Source organism: Schistocerca piceifrons, chromosome X, assembly GCF_021461385.2.
Source record: "Schistocerca piceifrons isolate TAMUIC-IGC-003096 chromosome X, iqSchPice1.1, whole genome shotgun sequence".
In the NCBI taxonomy this organism is placed as follows: domain Eukaryota; kingdom Metazoa; phylum Arthropoda; class Insecta; order Orthoptera; family Acrididae; genus Schistocerca; species Schistocerca piceifrons.
The window spans coordinates 66,818,967-66,829,998 of NC_060149.1; the positions used below are offsets into that span (position 1 = coordinate 66,818,967).

Below are 11,032 nucleotides of genomic sequence, written 5' to 3' on the forward strand. Positions count from 1 at the left end.
CAGCATAGCAGCATGCAGTCTGTAGACTCGAAGAGAACTGTTATTTCTTACCGTATGACAATTCCCCTGCAAAAAATGTTGTTCTACGAAGATTTCTGTAGCCAGCTTTGAAGAAGCAGTTTAATTTTAATGTATCAGAATTACTTTTACGGAAATGAAATTAATTATCTTATGTCAAACTGACTTTTACTTAGAGACAAGATGGATGAAAACTGTGAAAGTACTACACAGCACAATGGCTGCCCAATACAAATCTCGAGAATTACATGATTACCGAAATCAATTACTGAAAAACTGTGACTTGACTTTGAAGCAGTATCAGTTACGAGCAAATTAGTAAAGCAACCACTGTGATTAAAATGAGAAAATAATAGATCTTTACGCTGGAATACAGTTAATTAGAACTTACGTCAAACAAGCTTTGTCGTAAAATTTTGATCCTGTTACGATGTTTTAAATCGAATAAATTTACGTAGAAATCTTTTTTATGACATATGTGGCCGGAAACGGGATCCAGTAGGCAACAACTGGAGAAATAATTTACGAAGCCTTTTCAATACCTACGTTTATTCAAAAGTGAGACGGTTGTAAGCACAAATAAATTTACTAAAATGTTCTTGCCTTAATCATTGGAGGTGTTGCAGTGACATCACAGAGTTTTGGTTGTTAGTAATTTGTTAAGTTGTTCACGTTTCGAGGCTAATGGAATAATATTTAGTGAACTACGCTGCCAGTTGGTGCTATTGTTCTTGAAGAAGCCATGGCTCAAAATTCCATTTTACATTATGATCAGAAAATGTTGCATTCCACACCACTAACTTTGAGAGACAACTTCGCAGCATAAGTACCACAACCACACCAAATTTCACTTGGTTAAACACCATATACGCACTATTAGTTTCACCTCCCCAGACAAACGCTGTTCCACATACACATACACTGATGAACTGTAATCGACTCGCACTTTTTCTACGACTGTTCGCCGCAAGGCGCGCACTTCAAAGTCATCTTGAGGATGGGATGTAAAAAGCTGTAGTGGCTACCAGCCTTACGAACGTTTCGTTCCAAAATGTTAATACATAATTATTGACCCTATAAATATTAGTCATATTTAAGACACTGAAAATTCATGATAATCATCTAATAGTTATTAACGGACAGTTATTTGTGCACCTTCATTTAGATGATGCTATAGATTTGAAAATAGTCTGTGAAGTCCATATTTCTATATTGACTTTTTCGTCCAAAAGCTACTTTTAAATTTCGTGAAAAATTTTAGTCTCAATTAAAACTGTCGCGTTTGTCAGTGATAAAGACACATGGCCGTTGAGCTCAAGAGAGAGTCCATTCCGCATTCTAACACGGTTACCTTAAATGTTTTATAATGAAAAACATCGCTCAGGGACCACATCGTATCCTGAAACATGTAGCCGAGTGAGAAGCAACGAATTTACGCCGGACATAAATAGGGATAATAATCCAGAAATGTCATTCCAAATTTCGGTATGAGTTGTCCGTGAATATGAAATGTGGAATATCTTCCCCTCAACGTAAGCTCCAGTAGTTGTTATTTCTGTCGCAAATGTCGCATAATATCCAGTAGCGTACAATTCTTTTCCTTTTTACTCAGATGATTGACGTTTTCCGGGCGATAAGTGTTTGCGTTGCGTTTGCTGCGATGGTACACACTACCCCCTCGCAATTATGTGCAAAACACGTTAGACTGTTTTCCGCCAGGTGGTACATTTCGATCAGTAAGAACGCCTCTGCAGAATATTAACTCATTAAAAGCAATTTTCACGTTGAATTTTGACAGCTAGCGACTTCAATTGCACAATCGACCAGAAATAAATTTTTCAGCCTATTTTGCAAACAACGATGAATACACGAGGATGTGCTAAGGCCGAGCAGAACTATTAACGACGTCGATTATTCGCGCTCAGGGAAACTTCACAGTTAAAAACTTGGCAAACTGATAGCAATTACGAAAGTAGTTAGAGGCGGTGTTAATAGCTGCAGAAGTTGACAGCCAACACAAACATCTTCCGTGTTACATGAATATGAAATCGTCAGTCTGTTTTTCTACGCATATAGATCATGATAATATGTCACGGATTTGTATGCATGTGTGTGTGTGTGAATTTGCTGGGTGTAAATGAATATGTTTCATTCGGAAGACACTGGTACGATACTGTCCCGAAAGTGTGTGGAAGTGACGAAACACAGAATCTACGGGGTTTCCTTGAACCATTCTTTAACGCATTACGGTCATCAGTACAAGCATGTTTACTTTTGAATGATGGGTGTTTCCGACATGTGTTAGTAGTAGCTATGCTCACAAAACTTCATTTACATTTATAACAGAGCAGGGTGTAATATTTTTGGAAGGTTACCTGTAAACTCACATCTGCTTAGCCGGATGGGAATATCATGTCCAATCTTCCCGATGGCGACAGTGACTGCGTCACTTCACTGTAGCAGTGACATAAGGAATTTGAGCATGGGAAACAATTTATTGCTATTTCACTATCCTCCAAACCACAAGTACTTTTGTTTTCACTTTTTCACTGAAACTAAAACTAAACTCATCCCGAACAGGCCATGAAGGCCCAACGGTACCGACCGGCCACCGTGTCATCCTCAGCCCACAGGCGTCATCGGATGCGGATATGGAGGCGCATGTGGTCAACAAAAAAATGGTTCAAATAGCTCTGAGCACTATGGGACTTAACGTCTGAGGTCATCAGTCCCCTAGAACTTAGAACTACTTAAACCTAACTAACCGAAGGACATCACACACATCTATGCCCGAGGCAGGATTCGAACCTGCGACCGTAGCGGTCGCGCGGTTCCAGACTGAAGCGCCTAGAACCGCCCGGCCACATCGGCCGGCATGTGGACAGCACACCGCTCTCCCGGGCGTATGTCAGTTTCCGAGACCGGAGCCGCTACTTGTCAGTCAAGTAGCTCCTCAGTTTGTCCCATTAGGGCTGAGTGCACCCCGCTTGCCAACAGCACTCGGCAGTCCAGATGGTCACCCATACAAGTGCTAGCCCAGCCCGACAGCGCTTAATTCGGTGATCCGATGGGAACCGGTGTTACCACTGCGGCAAGACCGTTGGCGAAACTTAAATTCTGCCTACATCTAAATATATGCTCTACAAACCACCTTTCGGTGGATGGCCTAGAGTACTTGGTTTGCACTGTTCCTTCATTCCATTTCTCGTTCTACTTATGAATGCTGCCAGTAAAAACGGCTGCCAATTATCTCCGAATGAACTCCTGTCTCGCCGCCATTTTTTTACAACAGCAAGCAAAGAAAGGAAATTAAGTAATGGATAACCTCATTGGTCAGTATTATACCCTATACTTTTCAACCTTTATAACTGCGACATACCTGAAAGCAGCGCAAAGAAGTTTGGATATGCTGGCCATCTAGCACGTACGGTTCAGCACAATGAGTTTAAAAGCGTTGAAAGCACTCTAACTGATTTCACCAAATGGAGCCTTATAGCCACTCTCTCTAAAACCGAAGTCAACAGTTTCCACTTAAACAACAAAGAGGCAGATTATACACTGGAGGTACATCTGAACGACACAGCGTTTCCCTACCAGATTGATCCAAATTATTTTCGAATGAGTCTTGATAGGACGCTGTCTTCCATGAAGCATCTAGAAAACAATTATTTAAATTAAGCACACGTAACAAACTTACCCAGAAATTCTGCAGTACTAGCTGGGAAGCGTCGGTGGGTACACTTGGAAATTCGTCGCTAGGTTTAGTGTTTTCTAGACTGAATATTGTGCTCCGGTGTGGATGAACAGTCCTCACGTAAATAAGCTAGACACACAGCTCAATACAACTATGAGAATAATTTACACAAGAACTACTCCCTTGTGCTAGCATCCAACATTCAGCCACGTAGCTCCTGCTCTGTTAAGAATACAAGAAGCCCTGCTGAAACAATATTCCAAGATAATGAATAATCTTAAACTTCCCATGCATGAAGATGTTCCCAGGGTGAGAACAAACCGACTCCGTTTCAGAAACTCACCCTGTGACTGGCCCAGCAGCTTACTGATAACAAATTCACTATTGACAGCAAATTGCATGAAATCTGGACTGCAAATCTCGACATGAAATATGGTATCTCATTGATCCTCTGCAGAGACCCAAGGGCTTTGAACTTCCACAGCGTGAGTGCAAGAATTTAAATCGCATCCGAACAGGACAGGGAGTCTGTGCATACTACTAGCACTAATGGGGTAAGCAGCCCATCCCAAGCTGTGACTGTGGACCACCGAACCACACCATCCGGCACATTGTCGAGGAGTGTAAACTGAGAGATTACCTGGCTGACCCAAACGACCTTTTCATGGCCAATGCATCAAGCCTTGACTGGATAATGAGGCTGGGAGTCACAATATAAAACCAGTTTTTAATGTATTACCTGTATTTATATCTCTTTATGTATTTTATGTGTTGTTGACTGTATTTCAGGTGCAGTGCTATACGCTAAGTCAATAAATACCGTCATAGCAATTTCGTAAGATGTATGGTGAAATAATTCCATTGAATTCTCCTCTCTTTTTGTAAATCAGAGATCTTCATCTATTCAACTGTTTCAGTAGGTCCTTTGTTCATCACATCTTAAATCTGCAAGTGATAAGAGCTGGTTCTAGCGAAACAAATACTGGCGGCTACTACATAAAATTCCAGAATGAGATTTTCGCTCTGCAGCAGAGTGTGCCCTGATATGAAACTTCCTGGCAGATTAAAACTGTGTGCCGGACCGAGACTCGAACTCGGGACCTTTGCCTTTCGCGGGCAAGTGCTCTACCACCAGAGCACTGAGTTCGAGTCTCGGTCCGGCACACAGTTTTAATCTGCCTGGAAGTTTCACTACATAAAATTGCTTAAAATATCCCTCTCTTTCTATATTTATCGTATTTTCTTTATCAGTCCTGTTTGTGTGACTGAAGCGTTCATATGTGGTTGCTCATCTAGAAATTATATCAAGCACTATGAACATTTGCTGGAATTCAGAACCAGCTCTCATTTGTTGCGACATAGCAGATTTTGTGGGGAACAGTTTCCATCACGCAAGCCCGCAAAGGCTAGTTTTCATCACTTTCTTCGAAAAGCTTTATGAAGAAATATAAGTATCTCAGTCCACGTACAAGGTCAAAATACCTCGATATATAGGGTGACAGTTATGGAACCATATGAAACAGTATCCTCATAACTTCTGATCGGTTTGCGTCAGGACATTCAAAGTGCAAGGTTGGCCATGGGCCATGATGGGAATTAGTAAGCACATTATGGTTTGATTTAGCAGCGAAGCCCAATTTCATTTTAATGGGTTCGCGCATTTCGGGGACTGCAAATCCGCATTTCGAGATCAATAAGTCTCTTCACCCTCAACGGGTGACTGTGTGGTTGCAATGTCCAGTCACGGAATAATCGGTGCGATATTCCTTGATGGCAGGGTGACTACCGAAAGCTACGTGATGGTTTTAGGAGATGATTTCATTCCCATTATCTAAAGTGTCCCCTGATTTCGACAAGAACTGGTCCATGCAACACGGAGCTCGACCCCATCGAAGCAGGAGAGTGTTTAATGTCCTGAAGGAGCACTCTGGGGCCGCAGTCTGACTCTGGGATACCCAGAGGCCACTGGCATGGGCCTCGATTTACCGCCATATTCTCAGGATCTGAACACATGCGACTCGTTTTTGTGGGACTCTACTAAAGACGAGCTGTACAGCAGTAACCCCGAAACCATTCCTGAGCTGAAGAAAGCCATTCAGGAGGTCATCGACAGCATCGATGTTTCGACACTTCAGCGGGTCATGCAGAATTTCGCGATTCGTCTGCGCCACATCATTGTCAGTGATGGCACGCACATCGAACTGGTCATAACCTAAATCCGAGTATCTGCAGTGACGTTTAAATGTGGATAAAGTGTGCGCACGCTGTATTTTGTAACTAATTTACCTTTTTTCATACAGTTCAATAACTGTCACCCTGTAAGTTATTAATATTAATACTAATTAAAATATTGATACAAATGAATAGATAACTTACGAAATACTTTGTCGTAATGAAAACATCGATAACTTACGAAATACTTTGCCCCAGAAAGATACAGATTTCTTATCTGTAATTAAAATGCCGTTTTTCGATATATACACTATGTGATCAAAAGTATTCGGACATGCCTTTTTCGATATATACACTATGTGATCAAAAGTATTCGGACAGCCCCAAAAACTTACGCTTTTCATATTCAGTTCATTGTGTTGCCACCTACTGCTACGTAATCCATTCTAGCGACCTCAGTAGTCATAAGACATCGTGAGAGACCAGATCGGGGCGCTCCGCGGAACTCATGGACTTCGAACGTGGACAGGTGATTGGGTGTCACTTGTGTCAAACATCTGTACGCGAGATTTCCACACTCCTAAGCATCCCTAGATCCACTGTTTCCGATGTGATAGCGAAGTGGAAACTTGAAGGAACACGTACAGCACAAAAGCGTACAGACCTCGTCTGTTGACTGACAGAGACCGGCGAGAGTTGAAGAGGGTCGTAATGTGTAATAGGCAGACATCTACCCATACCGTCACACAGGAATTCCGAACTGCATGAGGATCCATGGCAAATACTATGACAGTTAGTCGCGAGGTGAGAAAACTTGGATTTCGTGGTCGAGCGGCTGTTCACAAGCCACACATCACGTCGGTAAATGCCAAACGACGCCTCGCTTGGCGTGAGGAGCATAGACATTGGACGATTGAACAATGGAAAAACGTTGTGTGGAGTGACGAATCACGGTACATAATGTGGCGATCCGATGACAGGGTATGGGTATGGAGAATGCACGGTGAACGTCATTTGCCAGCGTGTGTAGTGCCAACAGTAATATTCGGAGGCATTGGGCCCACACTGATGTTTTAAGCACCTTCTTGCTTTCAACTGTTGAAGAGCAATTCGGAGATGGCGATTGCATCTTTCAACACGGTCGAGCACCTGTTCATAATGCACGGCCTGTAGCGGAGCGGTTACACGACAGTAACATCCCTATAATGGACTGGCCTGCACAGAGTCCTGATCCGAATCCTATAGAACACCTTTGGGACGTTTTGGAACGCCGACTTCGTGCCAGGCCTCGCAGACCGAAATCGATACCTCCCCTCAGTGCAACATCCCGTGAAGAATGGCTGCCATTCCCCAAGAAACCTTCCAGTACCTGACTGAATGCATGCCTGCAAGAGTGGAAGCTGTCATCAAGGCCAAGGTTGGGCCAACACCGTATTGAATTCCAGCATTACTGATGGAGGGCGCCACGAACTTGTAAGTCATTTTCAGCCAGGTGTCCGGATACTTTGGATCACATAGTGTATATGAACACATTCTGTTCAGTTTTCATTTTTCGTCATTTTTCTGCGATGATTTTCGTATTTTGTGTATACCATACAGTATATCATACATAAGATCTCCACGCAAACAGAACAAGCCATCTGTGAAGATCCTGAAATTCTGCTTTGATCCACTGCATCAGACTGGAAACTGGCCTTCAATGTCACGGGAAATTGTAAAAATGATCATTCAAACGATTACTAAATCATTTTTAAATTCGGACTTTGGGAAGTTTTCAGTGGTTTGTGCCAGTTGGTAGCAGAGTAGCGGCTCAACATTTTCAGATGATTCGGTTTTAATAAGTAGTAAGTTTACAACACTGATTTTTGGCTGTTGCTAAATAGCAAACAAGACGCAATTTTTTTTCCAGCATCAAAGACTGCGTTTTATTGGCAGAACACTTCACAGATACAACTAATCTAGAAAAGATACTGCTTACTCCACGCTTGCCAATTCTCTTGAGTGATCCTGCGCGGTTAGGTACCCTTGCTAGATAGAACTCATAGAGGAGATCAAAAACATTCAAAGAAGGATAGCTCGTTTTGTATTATCGCGTAACACGGGAGGGAGTAACAAGGATTCGATAGGTGGTCTTAAAATTTCAATCACAAACTTTCTCCTCTGAAAGCGAAAATACACTCCTGGAAATTGAAATAAGAACACCGTGAATTCATTGTCCCAGGAAGGGGAAACTTTATTGACACATTCCTGGGGTCAGATACATCACATGATCACACTGACAGAACCACAGGCACATAGACACAGGCAACAGAGCATGCACAATGTCGGCACTAGTACAGTGTATATCCACCTTTCGCAGCAATGCAGGCTGCTATTCTCCCATGGAGACGATCGTAGAGATGCTGGATGTAGTCCTGTGGAACGGCTTGCCATGCCATTTCCACCTGGCGCCTCAGTTGGACCAGCGTTCGTGCTGGACGTGCAGACCGCGTGAGACGACGCTTCATCCAGTCCCAAACATGCTCAATGCGGGACAGATCCGGAGATCTTGCTGGCCAGGGTAGTTGACTTACACCTTCTAGAGAACGTTGGGTGGCACGGGATACATGCGGACGTGCATTGTCCTGTTGGAACAGCAAGTTCCCTTGCCGGTCTAGGAATGGTAGAACGATGGGTTCGATGACGGTTTGGATGTACCGTGCACTATTCAGTGTCCCCTCGACGATCACCAGTGGTGTACGGCCAGTGTAGGAGATCGCTCCCCACACCATGATGCCGGGTGTTGACCCTGTGTGCCTCGGTCGTATGCAGTCCTGATTGTGGCGCTCACCTGCACGGCGCCAAACACGCATACGACCATCATTGGCACCAAGGCAGAAGCGACTCTCATCGCTGAAGACGACACGTCTCCATTCGTCCCTCCATTCACGCCTGTCGCGACACCACTGGAGGCGGGCTGCACGATGTTGGGGCGTGAGCGGAAGACGGCCTAACGGTGTGCGGGACCGTAGCCCAGCTTCATGGAGACGGTTGCGAATGGTCCTCGCCGATACCCCAGGAGCAACAGTGTCCGTAATTTGCTGGGAAGTGGCGGTGCGGTCCCCTACGGCACTGCGTAGGATCCTACGGTCTTGGCGTGCATCCGTGCGTCGCTGCGGTCCGGTCCCAGATCGACGGGCACGTGCACCTTCCGCCGACCACTGGCGACAACATCGATGTACTGTGGAGACCTCACGCCCCACGTGTTGAGCAATTCGGCGGTACGTCCACCCGGCCTCCCGCATGCCCACTATACGCCCTCGCTCAAAGTCCGTCAACTGCACATACGGTTCACGTCCACGCTGTCGCGGCATGCTACCAGTGTTAAAGACTGCGATGGAGCTCCGTATGCCACGGCAAACTGGCTGAAACTGACGGCGGCGGTGCACAAATGCTGCGCAGCTAGCGCCATTCGACGGCCAACACCGCGGTTCCTGGTGTGTCCGCTGTGCCTTGCGTGTGATCATTGCTTGTACAGCCCTCTCGCAGTGTCCGGAGCAAGTATGGTGGGTCTGACACACCGGTGTCAATGTGTTCTTTTTTCCATTTCCAGGAGTGCATTTTGTTGGCTCACGCCTAGGGACAAAGCACCATTTTCATCAAAATAAGGGAAATAAGAACTTGCACGGGAAAACGTAGGCGTTCATTTCTCTCACACGACGGATATCGTCTGTCCCGTGGCGCCTGGGCGAGGTTTTCTGCGACACACTCGTTTTTCCTAAGCGGATCCCTAACGACAAGCGATACACTTACTTAAAACTTCCCTCACTTCCCTATTAATCAAACGTGGTGTGATTAGATCGATATGGTTGTTCCATTTTAAATCATTACTCTCAAATGCTTCCAGAGATTTTAATTTTTGCAATTGATCACAAATTGATTAACCGACAAATAATAGGTCGTTCCGTCTATTTATGCCTCATTAGTTACATTTTTTCGTGTAGTGCGTCGCTTGCAAGTCCATGTGTTACGCATTGATCCTCTTCAGGTCTTCCGTACATCGCCACAACTCTAAGGGGCTCCAGTTACGCTACACGTAACAGCACATCCGGCGAACAATCTCGAGGATCTTTCGACTTTTGCAACGTATCATTTACACCGATCGTGGACAATAATTGCCCTTTAACACTCCCTAGGGGTACACTTGGAGCTGCCCCCACATATGAAAATTTACTCCTATTAAGCATAATAGGCAGAGTTCGATTTATTGACAACTTCTCAAATCAGTCACAAATGGTACCGATCTTCCTTAAGCTCATATTGCGTCCACTAGACGACAGTGACGATCTGTATGATTCGCATTCCAGCCAAGGAACACAGCATCTACCTCGACAGAGTTCAGTGACATACAACGGAAGTTAACATCATCACCGTCTGCGGTCCGTGTTTACTCCTACAGCCAAGATTGTCAGACTCCAAAAACGTTAAAGCCATATTTGGTACCCGTCTGGTTTCATCCTCGTACTGATACCTAACGGACCTTCCCGTCATCCATACACGCTGCCCTCCTGCGGATCTTTTCCGCTTGTTATAATGCTTCACCACCGATGATATCAAAGCAAGCACCTCACCACGACCGCTTCGCCTATACCAGCTTCAGCGTTCTCCTTGCTGGTCGCTGCAGCATCGATAATACGAGGTGCTATCTCAGAGCAATAGACACCCTCTCGTCACATATATTAACATCAACAAGTTCTAATGCTAGTCAACTGACATCCCTTAAATCTAATTCTATCTCTATCGGGACACTTGCAAAAATGTTTAGTTTTTTCCCCACTTTGCCAAGTAGCTAGTAGTTGCTTCCAGCGATGCCATGTTCCAGAGACGGAAGCAGAAGTAGTACAGGAAATTGTATGCATGAAGGCATGTTCTTGATACATAATAAGACTGCTGCCATTATGAATTTTTGGGAGTAAAGCCGCCTACATTCCTTAATCTGTCTTGATTTATAAGACTATTTGGCTACAGCATTCATCAGATAAAAACTTAGAAGTGTTGAAACGAAGTACTACGAGGGTGTCTGAAAAGTAATGTCTCTGAATTTTTTATTCTGTTCTCAACACCGGTCGAGGTATTATGTGCATTTTATTTATACGAAATAGAGGATGA

At 44.3% G+C, this 11,032-nt stretch overlaps 1 pseudogene; it reads right to left on the minus strand.

Moving 5' to 3' along the window:
• Positions 1–3,006: 3,006 nt before the first annotated feature.
• Positions 3,007–3,123, minus strand: LOC124723705 (annotated as a pseudogene).
• Positions 3,124–11,032: the final 7,909 nt, after the last annotated feature.